At 42.4% G+C, this 15,136-nt stretch overlaps 1 protein-coding gene and 1 non-coding gene across 2 annotated transcripts in view; both read left to right on the forward strand.

Annotated features, from left to right (window-relative positions):
* The window catches only part of LOC124777251 (clavesin-2-like), a 129,887-nt gene that overhangs the window by 12,165 nt on the left and 102,586 nt on the right, over positions 1-15,136 (forward strand). The gene's annotated exons all lie outside the window — the stretch shown is intronic.
* Positions 1,936-2,010, forward strand: Trnas-uga. The gene has a single exon. It is a non-coding gene; the product is annotated as a tRNA-Ser (tRNA).

The raw sequence follows: 15,136 nt of genomic DNA on the forward strand, positions 1-15,136 counted from the left end.
GGCTTCACAAAAGATACGAGGAACGTTCAGTAAGTAATGCAACAAAATTTTTTTGAAAGCAGGTTGGTTTTATTCAGGATTCCAATACTCCATATTATTCTCCAACCTTTTGGCTAAAAAATCCTAGTTTTCAATATAAGCTCTGTTCAATGCGACGGCCTGTATGCATGTTTTTTTTACAGTGCCTGATGTGATAATACTTTTAGGAGTTGATAATGGGATCATATCTTCAAGAAATATGTTGTGTTTTTTAAATAAAGAATCACAAATTTCGGCAACTATTGCGTCATTATATCCATATTGATATCATGATACACTTACATTATGGCTTCACAAAAGATACAAGTGGCCTTTAATAAGTAATGCAACAAAACTTTTATGAAAGCAGGTTGGTTTTATTGAGGATTCCATTATACCTTATTATTCCACACTCTTTTTGCTACAAAACCCCATTTTCAATGTTCAATGCGACGGCATTACACAGAAACCTTCCCGTCTCCTCTATATCTCTTTTGTTACGCAACCTTCCCTTCTATAACAACCTATGAAATCTTCCCTTGGGATTTCTATCTCTTGCTTAATAATAACAAATGAAATCTTCCCTTTGAAATTTATTCTCTTTCTCAATCTTCGAATACAAATTTAATTGCTGCTTATTAAAAGTGATTTTCTGATTATTTCGACGAAACATAGAATGTGTCGTCGTCGTGGCCCTCAATGGTTATCTGCAATAACCCAAAACTGTTCCTTACCTTTTGTACTGTTACTGGATCGCCATCTGACTGCTACATCGAACTGCGACATGAATATACTTACTCTGTTTTATTATACTCTATTAGCTGCTGGTGGACTGTCATAATAAGTGGCTGCATTTATTACCAAAGCTGACCTTGTTCTTTAATAGCAAAGTTGACATTATTCTTTAATTAATTTGACTGAAGTTACGTAATTCATAGTTAAACTTTTTCTTCACATCAATAAAATTTTGCAAAGTTTTACGTTGACGGTTTTTGGGATGGGTTATAATCAGTAATGTAAAATTTCTGGCAAAAATTAATTATATTCTGAATGAAATGATTTTAAAAACGTTCAAATGGGTCTTACTTTATACAATAATCTTACAACTAGCATTGCGCAAACATACCTTCAGTAGTCTTCAGTTTCTCAAAAAAATAATTCAATAATGTTAGTTCCTCTTGTGATAATAGTTTGCTGATATCTCTACATCCGTTTATAATCTCTTGTAAATCATAGCTGGTGGCTGGCAGGCACACCGCTCCTCTCAACCTCTCGCTTCAGACCTGCTACTGACTCGCTTCACATCTCGCTTACTACTGACTTCCTACGAAAGCTAAAGTGCGGTCTCTCCCGCCATCAATGCTTTCTGGTGCAGACAACCCCTGCTACCATTACAAAATGTATCAATGCGCGGTGTTTCCCGCTCTTTTCTTAAAATGTATCCATACGAGGTCTCTCCCGCCCTTTTTAAAATTCTATCAATGAGCAGTCTCTCCTACCAACAATACTTTGGTGCAGACATTCCCGGCTACCACAATTATTTCCAACATGACAAATACTCCAGAATGAGATTTTCACTCTGCAGCGGAGTGTGCGCTGATATGAAACTTCCTGGCAGATTAAAACTGTGTGCTGGACCGAGACTCGAACTCGGGAGCCTTGCCTTTCACGGGCAAGTGCTCTACCAACTGAGCTACCCAAGCACGACTCACGCCCCGTCCTCGCAGCTTTACTACTGCCAGTACCTCGTATCCTACCTTCCAAACTTTACAGAAGCTCTCCTGCGAACCTTGCAGAACTAGCACTCCTGAAAGAAAGGATACTGCGGAGACATGGCTTAACCACAGCCTGGGCGATGTTTCCGGAATGAGATTTTCACTCTGCAGCGGAGTGTGCGCTGATATGAAACTTCCTGGCTGCTTGGGTAGCTCAGTTGGTAGAGCACTTGCCCGTGAAAGGCAAAGGTCCCGAGTTCGAGTCTCGGTCCGGCACACAGTTTTAATCTGCCAGGAAGTTTCATGACAAATATTAATTATTCCTACTTAATCCTATTCATAAAATATAAACATATTTCATAAATTGTGGTTTGACAAAAGAGAATAGAAATGTACACGTATTACAACACCACCTTCCTGGAAAGACCTGTAGGCCTGCATGGTACTACCCTAGTGGTCGACGTTCGAGCCATCGTCTTGCTGCATCAATAACCTTCCCATCATCCACGTACTGCTTCCTGTGGAGTGCATCCTTCATTGGGCCAAACAGGTGGAAACCGGAAGCTGCGAGATTCGGGCTGCAGGGTGGTGAGGAAGAACTGTCCAATGCAGTTTTGTGAGCTCCTGTTGGGTGACACCTTGCATTTTCACGGAGAAGGAGGAGTTCGTTTGCATTTCTGAGGTAACGAACACGCTGAAGTCGTTTCTTCAATTTCCTGAGCGTAGCTTTGGGAGAGCCAGGCCTAATAAAACTCTACCATCTGGTGAGCAAGATGTATGAGACAGGCGAAATTCCCTCAGACTTCAAGAAGAATATAGTAATTCCAATCCCAAAGAAAGCAGGTGTTGACAGATGTGAAAATTACCGATCTGTCAGTTTAATAAGCCACAGCTGCAAAATAATAACGCGAATTCTTTACAGACGAATGGAAGAACTGGTAGAAGCTGACCTCGGGGAAGATCAGTTTGGATTCCGTAGAAATGTTGGAACACGTGAGGCAATACTGACCCTACGACTTATCTTAGAAGAAAGATTAAGAAAAGGCAAACCTACGTTTCTAGCATTTGTAGACTTAGAGAAAGCTTTTGACAATGTTGACTGGAATACTCTCTTTCAAATTCTGAAGGTGGCAGGGGTAAAATACAGGTAGCGAAAGGCTATTTACGATTTGTACAGAAACCAGATGGCAGTTATAAGAGTCGAGGGACATGAAAGGGAAGCAGTGGTTGGGAAGGGAGTGAGACAGGGTTGTAGTAGCCTCTCCCCGACGCTATTCAATCTGTATATTGAGCAAGCAATAAAGGACACAAAAGAAAAGTTCGGAGTAGGTATTAAAATCCATGGAGAAGAAATAAAAACTTTGAGGTTTGCCGATGACATTGTAATTCTGTCAGAGACAGCAAAGGACTTGGAAGAGCAGTTGAACGGAATGGACAGTGTCTTGAAAGGAGGGTATAAGATGAACATCAACAAAAGCAAAACGAGGATAATGGATTGTAGTCGAATTAAATCGGGTGATGCTGAGGGAATTAGATTAGGAAATGAGACACTTAAAGGAGTAAAGGAGTTTTGTTATTTGGGGAGCAAAATAACTGATGATGGTCGAAGTAGAGAGGATATAAAATGTAGACTGGCAATGGCAAGGAAAGCATTTCTGAAGAAGAGAAATTTGTTAACATCGAATATTGATTTAAGTGTCAGGAAGTCATTTCTGAAAGTATTTGTATGGAGTGTAGCCATGTATGGAAGTGAAACATGTACGATAAATAGTTTGGACAAGAAGAGAATAGAAGCTTTCGAAATGCGGTGCTACAGAAGAATGCTGAAGATTAGATTGTTACATCACATAACTAATGAGGAGGTATTGAATAGAATTGGGGAGAAGAGGACTTTGTGACACAACTTGACTAGAAGAAGGGATCAGTTGGTAGGACATGTTCTGAGGCATCAAGTGATCACCAATTTGGTGCTGGAGGGCAGCGTGGAGGGTAAAAATGTTAGAGGGAGATCAAGAGATGAATATACTAAACAGATTCAGAAGGATGTAAGCTGCAGTAGATACTGGGAGATGAAGAAGCTTGCACAGGATAGAGTAGCATGGAGAACTGCATCAAACCAGTCTCAGGATTGAAGACCACAACAACAAAAACAGCACCAAAAATTGTTCAAATAGCTCTAAGAACTATGAGACTTAACATCTGGGGTCATCAGTCCCCTATACTTAGAACTACGTAAACCTAGCAAACCTAAGAACATCACACACATCCATGCCCGAGGCAGGATTCGAACCTGCGGCCGTAGCAGTAGCGCGGTTCCGGACTGACGCGCTTAGAAGCGTTCGGTCACAGCAGCCGGCGAGGGTAGCACAATCGCTTCAGAGTTGATAGTTGGACCATGAGGGAGGACATCAAACAGATTAACTCCTTCAGAGTACCACCTTCGTCGTGACTTGACCGGCTAATGATACGGCTTGGAACTGTTTCTGCGGAAGAGAGTTGGTACGACGCCGCTCCATGGGTTGCCGTTTCGTTTCCGGCTCGAAGAGATGAACCCGTATTTCATCGCATATGACGATATTCGACAAAAAATTGTCACGATCAGCCTCGTAACGCGCAAATTGTACCGCACAGATGGTCCTTCGTTGATCTTTAGTCTTCTGCTAGACTGCGAAGAACACAGCGAGCGCGCACCTTTGAATGCTTCCCGCGTCCGTCGGCCGTCGTAATTTAATATATTATTATTATGTTGATTGTTGCCGACTTACGTGGTGGGCCTTAATAAAAATGATATTTCATTTTATTTTGATTAACAATTAAACGCTTTTGTGAAGTTCTCCCTTTTTTTAACAATATTAATCTTCAGTATAAATTATTTTTTACGTTAATGAATGTAAGACTCGCTGAATCTTAAAACAGGAGCACGTAAGTTGAACAATCGAATAAACTTTTCATATTAATTTCCTCGGCTAGTCAGCTCACTTTAAAGCAAAAAATCTTTAGTTATTAATGACAATTGCGGCGCACATACGCGCGAGAGTATTTTCTTCTTACCTCCGTTGACCATTGCATTGTAGTCGGAGTCCTGGCTCTGGCTCTCGGCTGTTGTACTGAAAGTAAGAATCTTAAAGCTACGTAAGAAACTTCCTGGTAGATTAAAACTATGTGCCGGACCGAGAGTCGAAGTCGGGACCTTTGCCTTTCGCGGGCAAGTGCTCTACCAACTGAGCTACCCAAGCACGACTCACGCCCCGTCCTTACAGCTTTACTTCTGCCAGTACCTCGTCTCCTACCTTCCAAACTTTACAGAAGCTCTCCTGCGAATCTTGCAGAACTAGCACTCCTGAAAGAAAGGATATTGCGGAGACATGGCTTAGCCACAGCCTGTGGGATGTTTCCAGAAAGGCAAAGGTCCCGAGTTCGAGTCTCGGTCTGGCACACAGTTTTAATCTGCCTGGAAGTTTCATATCAGTGCACACTCCGCTGCAGGGTGAAAATCTCATTCTTAAAGCTACGTATTTCCTGCAACTTAGGGCGGCTGTGGAGAAAATTGTATATTATGTTAATAGCGCGGGAGTTTCTCGCTTCCGCTAATTTTTATAAGTTAATATCGCCACATAATGGCGTCGTTGGCTGCATCGGCCGCTGCGATTGTTGCACTGTAAATTACTCGAATGCAGGTTAATTCAAGGAGGGCGGACATGAAATCGGGATTACCTCTTACAAATTAAAAGTGAACAATAATATTAAATCAGTACATTATATGCTTAATTAGTACAAATATGCTTACATTTGCCAGCACTCGCAAGATGTCCGTCTACACACAACCAAGACAAGAGAAGAAGTGAAGACGACTAAAAAATAAACAAAAGAGCGTATCTTATCGTCTCTTTATATCATTTTGTTATATTTTCTTTGCCCTCGAAACTTACACAGAGAAATTATTATTTTACAGGTACATGAGAAAATGTATATTATTCAATTTTTAAATGTCTCTTCTTTATAGATACTGTTTTTAAGTCTTTTCCTATTATTTCACTGGGGACGCTATATTGCCCCCCGAAATGTTTATGTCTTAAAAAATGTTCGTGTTTTTTGACATAAATATTTCCTGTTTCATGTCCACAGTGTCCACACGCAGATTTTTTTCTTTCACAGTCCACATATGTCACATCGTATGTTTTAGTCATTGTACTTAATAATGTTTGTTGCACACAAAGTAATACAGATGAAGTTATTTACATAACAATATAATATACAATTGGTTACGAATATAATCATGTACAAAAGAAAAGGACATAGAATACAATTGGTTTGACAGTTATGTTATGACCTTTTACATTGGTACATTCATTTTGGCTGCTTCTTTTTGGGGTTGCAGTTTTTGCAGAGTTCAAAGGTATACAATCACGAGTTAGTCTGTAATTCTTGAAGTCCCAGGGGTGTCAACCGTTCGCTCTCCATCTGGCGCGGCCGTAGGGAAACCCTGGGAAAAACCTCGGCGGAGCGACAGACTAACTGCTGTGGTTACTTTCACTTAATTCTTTCTGGGATGTCATTGGAGTACAGGAAGTGCATACGTTACGAACAATTTTTTGTTGCACTATGCAAAGAAATGAGATCATTATAACAATTAATATATCGTCGTTATTGATTGCGGTGTCGTTGATGATCTGCGTCGCGACGTCTAGCTCGCGACGGCTCCGTTTGGTGTGTTGGGTGCTCGGCGTTCGCGGCGGCTGCGGAGAGGTCAACGCCCGCTCGGCGCCAGCATATCTCTCGCCGTCGTGGAACGCCAGAATCAGCTGATCGGTTGCACGGTTGGCGATGCGTTTCTGTCTCGGCCGGGCGTGGCGGACTGGGATGATATTCGCCCCCCGCGCTTGTTGGCAGGAGTCAGCTCTGCTACGCATCTCCGACGTAGTACATGAAACATAAACGCAACCAACGTAATTTTTCCCTCCCGCTGCAGATGGTTGCGCTAGTGGGAAAGAAGCATTTATTAGTGCGGCAGTTGTTGTTAAGTTTTCGCCAGTTTCCGAGTGTCAAGCCAGCATTGTCTTGCAGAATACATAACATGGATCTTCTCCCGTGAATGCAGTTTTGATGCGATGCTGTTTCTATTACACGTCAGTTTTTTTTTTTTTGGTAAATATGTTTATGTTTTCGCCGCACTCGCAGGTACTGGTGAGTGTCCCAATACGAGCTTAGCACAAACACTCGCCGTTTCTGCGGTTTTGCAACAGTCCACGCATCGCATTCCTATCTCGCGTTATTGTACTCACTGAAATTACAGTCTGTCCCAAAAATGTTGACTGTGGGTTCACTTCACGTTAACAGTTCACATTTATAAGCAAATTCACAGTTTTTCGTGCGTAATATTGGCGTTTGGCGTCTTTACTGCTGTTGAACGTTCGATACTAGCACTTCACTTTCCGAATCACAGTTTCACCTTCACAATTTTTCACACTGCTTAAAGTAACTGTTCCGATTAATTCACAAACGCTAATGCATTTCATTCGGCCTGAACTGGATTTTGGATCGTGCTGTATTTTACCAGTCTCTCGCACTAATTATCTCGTCCATTTTCCACTTACAGAGTCGTACTTGCCTTCAGACTTTTGACTATACGATTGTATTTCCGTCTTATCTGAGGTAAGTCCCCATGTCATGTCTGCCTATTCACTGTGTACTTGCCCTCCAGAGCCAGGCTCGACTTAACAAAACTTTACCTCTCGCATTATTTTACACGTTTTGTGATCTAGGCCTAGCGTGCAAGTTCCTAGATTAGTATTAGATTTGTGACTTTTGTTTACACGATAAATTCGTGCAAATCTCTGCTTAGCAGATGGCAATATATTTTAACAGTGCTTTGCGTTAGTCGCGTTTACTGATTTGCTTTGTACCTTGTCCACTACACATGAGGTACCTTGGGCGATGTACACCCTGCACTAATGTTGTTTAGTAAATTATGATTGATCATATTTCAGGATCGGTATAGACATAAATACATGGAATAACATATACACTATAATATTGAATTTAATAAGTTTCATTACTACTACAGTTCAAAAATATTCATGACACACTAATGTAAAATTCTTTCATCATTACATGCTGTTGAATTTTTTTCAAATATTTTTAAAGCATTTTTAAAAATGAAATTTGTAAAATATTCTTTAACCTAAGTTCATTTTTCTTTAAAATGCAATTGCTTAAAAATACTGTTATTCCATAACATCTACAAAATTGAATAGTACTAATCCTGTGTGCCTCATTATCTTTACCAGTTACACAAAAATCTGAACATTTACACACACAAAAAATACACTATAAACTTAACCTACTACTCGCGTATGAAAAGTTGCTCTAATGAGCGAACGACTTTATGTCTTTGTAAGTATTTTTCTTATTTCCTTCGTAACTGCCTCCTTCTTTGACCACGGGATGGTGTAGTTTTCGTGACAGAAAGTATCGTGAGGTACCACTTCTATGTTATATGTGTAGCCCTCGATAACACCGGGTTTTTCCGAAAACACGTTCTCATAATCTGTAAGTAGCTCAGTCAATTCGTTTTGTTGTGCATCAGTCAAACGTTCTGACTCACTGACTTTCATGGCTATCAGTTTCCCTTTTTTCTCTCTGTCTTCAGTAATTAACTCTTTATAATATGCTTGTCTTGAATTTAAGTCAGAATATAAATTCATTACCTGTATTCCTTCGAATATCGACTGAAAGCTCCGGCAATATTTACCGTGCACTTCCCGTGTCCTCAACAATGGCAAAATTACACGTCTACCCTCATTCATACGGGTTACTTCAGAAGGATGTAGGTTGCAGTAGGTACTGGGAGATGAAGAAGCTTGCACAGGATAGAGTAGCATGGAGAGCTGCATCAAACCAGTCTCAGGACTGAAGACCACAACAACAACAACAACTTCACCGCACAAGAGGTCGATTTTTGCGTCCCTCTGGCGTAAAAATTCCATCCCCAGGTTGCAAGCAACACACGAATAGGAACGAGCTTTTCATTGCTTCATTGCCTACCGTAAACTCGAATTGCACCTGGTGCTTTATGATATGAGATTGTACACCTACTGCACCTGTTACACGACAATTCTTCACTGGCAATACTGGTAATATATTATTTTGACTCAAGTACTTATAAAAATTTGCACTCATGACATTGGTTGACCCACTGGTATCGACTATTATCTGTATGTATATATATGCTTGCAATATAGCCTGCACAACACTTTTGTCGGTTCGGTTACATTTCTGCGGCATGTCTACAAGTTCCTTTTCTATTTTTATTCCCTCATTGTATCTCAGCATACAAAGTTTATGGCTGTCATCCGTGAATGTGCCCTCACTACACCATCCTGCAGCCAACAATGGAGAGCGTATTTTGGCTGTCTTTAGTTTAACGTATGAGCATTAGTGGGTTGACAGTTGTCTGTCTCTTCCACTAACCTCACATTATGGTTCTGGTTGTTGTTGTTGCTACTGTTGGGTTGGCCGCCCTGCCTCCTCGATGGTGAATTTTGATACTGTGTATGGCTCTGGTCTTGCGGTGGTCGGTTGTAACTTCCTGACATGTTCTGTGATGGACCTGGGTTGGCGTTCCATTGTGGCGCTGTGTTTTGTTGCCACTGTGGTGTCGGTTCATTACAACCACGCCACTGGTTTCGGTTGTTCCGCCATTGCGGATTGCCGTTACCATTATATCCATTAGACACGCGTCCATCATGATGTCTCTTCCGATTTTGACGATTATAACCGTTGCCGTTATAACCATTCCCATTGTTTGTGCCTCGATTCTGTTGCCTGTGCTCTTGCCTATTCCCGTTACCATTTGGTACTAAGTTACTACCGTTTCTGTTGCTGCCATTGTAATCGGCTTTTTGTTGATTACAGCTTTCATGGTTCCACTTGTTTTCGGTTTTCATGTCTTCGATAAATAAGTCAACAGAATCCACTATTTCCATGAATTGTTCTATATCATATTCCGGCACATTGATGAAATACACTCCTGGAAATGGAAAAAAGAACACATTGACACCGGTGTGTCAGACCCACGATACTTGCTCCGGACACTGCGAGAGGGCTGTACAAGCAATGATCACACGCACGGCACAGCGGACACACCAGGAACCGCGGTGTTGGCCGTCGAATGGCGCTAGCTGCGCAGCATTTGTGCACCGCCGCCGTCAGTGTCAGCCAGTTTGCCGTGGCATATACGGAGCTCCATCGCAGTCTTTAACACTGGTAGCATGCCGCGACAGCGTGGACGTGAACCGTATGTGCAGTTGACGGACTTTGAGCGAGGGCATATAGTGGGCATGCGGGAGGCCGGGTGGACGTACCGCCGAATTGCTCAACACGTGGGGCGTGAGGTCTCCACAGTACATCGATGTTGTCGCCAGTAGTCGGCGGAAGGTGCACGTGCCCGTCGACCTGGGACCGGACCGCAGCGACGCACGGATGCACGCCAAGACCGTAGGATCCTACGCAGTGCCGTAGGGGACCGCACCGCCACTTCCCAGCAAATTAGGGACACTGTTGCTCCTGGGGTATCGGCGAGGACCATTCGCAACCGTCTCCATGAAGCTGGGCTACGGTCCCGCACACCGTTAGGCCGTCTTCCGCTCACGCCCCAACATCGTGCAGCCCGCCTCCAGTGGTGTTGCGACAGGCGTGAATGGAGGGACGAATGGAGACGTGTCGTCTTCAGCGATGAGAGTCGCTTCTGCCTTGGTGCCAATGATGGTCGTATGCGTGTTTGGCGCCGTGCAGGTGAGCGCCACAATCAGGACTGCATACGACCGAGGCACACAGGGCCAACACCCGGCATCATGGTGTGGGGAGCGATCTCCTACACTGGCCGTACACCACTGGTGATCGTCGAGGGGACACTGAATAGTGCACGGTACATCCAAACCATCATCGAACCCATCGTTCTACCATTCCTAGACCGGCAAGGGAACTTGCTGTTCCAACAGGACAATGCACGTCCGCATGTATCCCGTGCCACCCAACGTGCTCTAGAAGGTGTAAGTCAACTACCCTGGCCAGCAAGATCTCCGGATCTGTCCCCCAGTGAGCATGTTTGGGACTGGATGAAGCGTCGTCTCACGCGGTCTGCACTTCCAGCACGAACGCTGGTCCAACTGAGGCGCCAGGTGGAAATGGCATGGCAAGCCGTTCCACAGGACTACATCCAGCATCTCTACGATCGTCTCCATGGGAGAATAGCAGCCTGCATTGCTGCGAAAGGTGGATATACACTGTACTAGTGCCGACATTGTGCATGCTCTGTTGCCTGTGTCTATGTGCCTGTGGTTCTGTCAGTGTGATCATGTGATGTATCTGACCCCAGGAATGTGTCAATAAAGTTTCCCCTTCCTCGGACAATGAATTCACGGTGTTCTTATTTCAATTTCCAGGAGTGTATCTTTTAATTTCAGTGGGCAACTTCATTTTAATTAATCTGATTATGTCACGATCGGACATGGGCTCGTCCCAGTACCTGGTTTTGTTTATATACTTTTCAAAATATTTGCGTAACGTTCCCACCTTAGGATTGTACATTTCTGGACTGTACAACTGCTTGCGTAGTCTTTCTTGGACGCTATCGGACCAGAATTTTTGCAAGAATGCGCCTTCAAACTGTTTCATCGTTAGACATTTTTCGGACATGTCGGTGGCCCGCAGTGCCGCGTCACCTTGAATAAAGGAGACCACGAACTGTATTCTTTGTCTTTCCGTCCATGTCCTGGGAAACACATTCCTGAAGCTCTTAATGAATACCACAGGGTGGACATTTTGTTTTTCGCTATTGAAACGTTGGAATGTCCTGTGTTTTATCACATTGTCCTCCTTTTTGCACATCTGATTGCTACCTTCTGTGGCATTCATTACTTCATGATGTGCGCTGCACGGTATCGCATATTGTTCGTGCCCATAATTCACATTAGGTTGCGGTTGCGCACTTGCACCCTGCATACCGTCAGCGTTATTATAGTAATCAGTACGCGGAGTCGGATTCATTATCTGTCCGCCACTGTTTACATTGCTTTCCAACACAGTCTCCGCGCGACCTCCTGTTGCCAATTGGCAACTCCATTGTCACACGGGATATGATCAGTGTTAATTCGGCATGTAGTGCGGCAGCGCTAGCGTCAATATTTACACTCGCGGCCGCAGTCGCTTATTCTACAGCTGTTTTTACGTCGCTTTCGATCTTTGCAGATATCTCGCGATCCTTCACTTCTAGCCATTCATAAAATTCTTTTTCGACTTTTTGAGCTTGCACTTCCAAATATGTATCAATACTTTTCGTGCATCTATCTCCACATTATCCACGCGGTTGGTTAAAGTCTGGACATTGTCTTCAAGCCTAGCCTGCGATATCTGTAATTTTTTGCATCTCGCCTGCTAAACTATACACAATTTCGGATATTTCTTTACAAGCGTCCCGCATCTCGGCAAGTTCGTTTTCGATACTGCCTAGTTTCGTTTCACTTCGCTGCTCTTGCTCTCCGAGCTTTTGCGTAAATTCTTTCCCTTGCTCACTGAGCTTTTGCGTAAATTCTTTCCCTTGCTCATGTAACATTTGAGCCAGTTTTTCGTCTCTTTGTTGCCCTTGCTCATGGAGCTTTTGTGTTAATTTTTTCTCCTGCTCATGTAGCATCTGAGCCAGTTTTTCGTCTCTTTCGTTTCACTCTGTTCTGACATCCTTTCTTCTTCCCTTTCTTTCTGTTCTCTTTGTTGTTCTTGCTCAAAGAGCATCTGAACAAATTTCTGATCTCTCTCCCTATCTCTTTCTTCTAACCTGCGCAGAAATTCTGCAAATGGGTCTGCAATCGGTGAGCATACTGGTGCCCTGCTTAATCTAGCACTCGATTGCCCCCCCTGCCCAGGCAGTGGAGTTGTTATTATATTCCCATTCTGCTGTGGAGCATCATTTACCGTCCACCGATCCTCGGCCCCCGCTCCAGAAATTATGTTATCCGAGGCGGTAGCTTGGGATTCGTTTACGTTTTGCAATTGATCCCCACTTTCATGTTAACAGAATTTTGTTCGTCTGGTACGGATGCTTTAGGTTGTCCTATCCTACCCATGATAAATTCACTTTAAGCTACTGACAAATCTTTAACACTGATACACAAACGAATAATTATCCCCTCCTAAAATAAACATATAAATAAACAAATACACACAATTTAATTTGCACTTTACTTACTATTTTTTCACCGAAGGTATCTCATGTGCATATGGGTTCGATATTCCGCACAGAGCTACACAGGATGCTTGCACATTAGGCCTTACCTTTGTTACTTCTCTTTCGCGTAATCCTTTTTCTTTTCTACACTTTTTCTTCTCCAGATCTCCTCAGGGTATGGTTTTGTTATTGTACATGTAAAAGAATTCATATAGGCATTAATATTTTACACCCATTAGACACATACATAATTACATTAATTACAATAGAATCATATTGATCGGGCCCCAAAGTTGCGGCGCCATTCTCGCGTCCGTCGTAATTTAATATATTATTATTATGTTGATTGTTGCCGACTTACGTGGTGGGCCTTAATAAAAATGATAGGGTAAACGATCCTATTATTGGCACCCCACCAGTAATTGGCACCCTGCTAAGAAACATTTTGTAATAAAGAAAGTTTTAAGATGGTAGTGCTGTTATAGAAACAGATGAAGACCTCTGTTTCCGCTTGCTGCGCTGCATTTGTTTCAGCGCCTTCTGGGAACTGGTTTGGCGGGAAGCTGACCTGAAGTCGATTGTTGTGAAGTTCCCTGTGCAAGAAAGGATTTTCTAAGAGGTAAGTTAAGAAATACTGCCGTATATTAAGTGCTGTAATTGTGTGGACATCTCATATTTCAAAATTATGATACCATGGTTATCAAATACAATCAGTATGGAGTTACTGGAATAAATTGAAACATTCTAACCTCAAAAGTGTAGAAGTTTAAGCTGTGCCAATAACTGGATTTTGAAAAGCCTGTAATTCTAACTATTGGCACCAGGTGCCGACAACTGGTATTTTGCATTGATTCACTTTCATAGTGAAATTCATTTTAATCTTGATAAGAATGGGAAATAAATGTAGCTGTAAAAACAGAAACTTCCAATGATAACTGTAACCAGTAAATGGCACCGTGCCAACAACTAGAAAATTGTGTGCCAATAACTGGAAAATTATGTACCAATGACTGGAAAATTATTAAGCAATAATTGGCATTGATTTTAACATTTTTCTGCATCTCTTTCATTATAGAAGTAAACTGAATGAAATATGGGTCCTAGGCGAAAGATTCATACAGTGAAGAAAGCCTTCAGGAAGCAATCCAAGAAGTAAAGAAAGGCATCTCATTCAAAGCAGCAGCCAGAATGTACGGGATTCCCAGATCAACATTACAATTCCAGCTGAGTAATAAATATACCAAAACATCCCATGGGCCAGCGCCTATACTGACCACAGAGGAGGAAAACACACTTGTTTGGTGAGTATTGCTACCCCTGTAGATTGACTCATTGACAAATTACAAGCTAATTCATTATATCTGACAATATTCTTAATTATCTTTTCATGTGGATCTTTGAATGTGCTCAGAAGGGATTCCCACGGCGAAAACAAGATATTCAGGCAAGCATGCGAGAATTTCTTCATAACAGTAAACGTCCTAATCCTTTTAAGGATGACACCCCTGGTAACAAATGGTATTCTGCCTTTTTAAAAAGGCATCCGGAAGTTTCTGAAAGAACACCTGAGGGTGTAACTGCTGCAAGTGCTTGTGTTAGTAAACAAGACGTGAGAGGATGGTTTACGTCCACAGAAGACCTCCTTAAGGAGGAGAATGTGTTTGATGTGCTGTCATGCCCAAGCCGTATTTTCAATGGCGATGAAACTAATTTTGTTCTGTGCCCTAAGAAAGATATTGTACTTGCACCCACGGGCTTTAAAAATCTCTATGAAGTAGAGAAAAGTCCAGCCAAAGCTACTCTCACTGTCATGTGCACATTCTCAGCAGATGGAAAGATGTGCCCTCCAATGATAATTTACCCCTATCAGAGAATTCCTACCAAAGTTATCAGCAAGTTTCCTGAAAAGTGGGGCATCAGGAGAAGCGACAATGGATCGATGATATCTGAAGTTTTCTTCGAGTTCATATCTCCTACGACCAGTAATTCTGTTTGTTTATGGTCATAAAACCCATTTAACATACCACTTGAGTGAGCTGTGTAAAGATCTTAAAATTATTCTGACATCTTTGTATCCCAATTCTACACGAATATTACAGCCTGCTGATGTTGCTGTCTTCAGACCTCTCAAAAGTGAATGGAAGAATGCTGCATTCTCATTGCAAACAAACAACGGTGGAAA

Source organism: Schistocerca piceifrons, chromosome 2 (genome assembly GCF_021461385.2).
Source record: "Schistocerca piceifrons isolate TAMUIC-IGC-003096 chromosome 2, iqSchPice1.1, whole genome shotgun sequence".
NCBI classification, from domain to species: Eukaryota; Metazoa; Arthropoda; class Insecta; order Orthoptera; family Acrididae; genus Schistocerca; species Schistocerca piceifrons.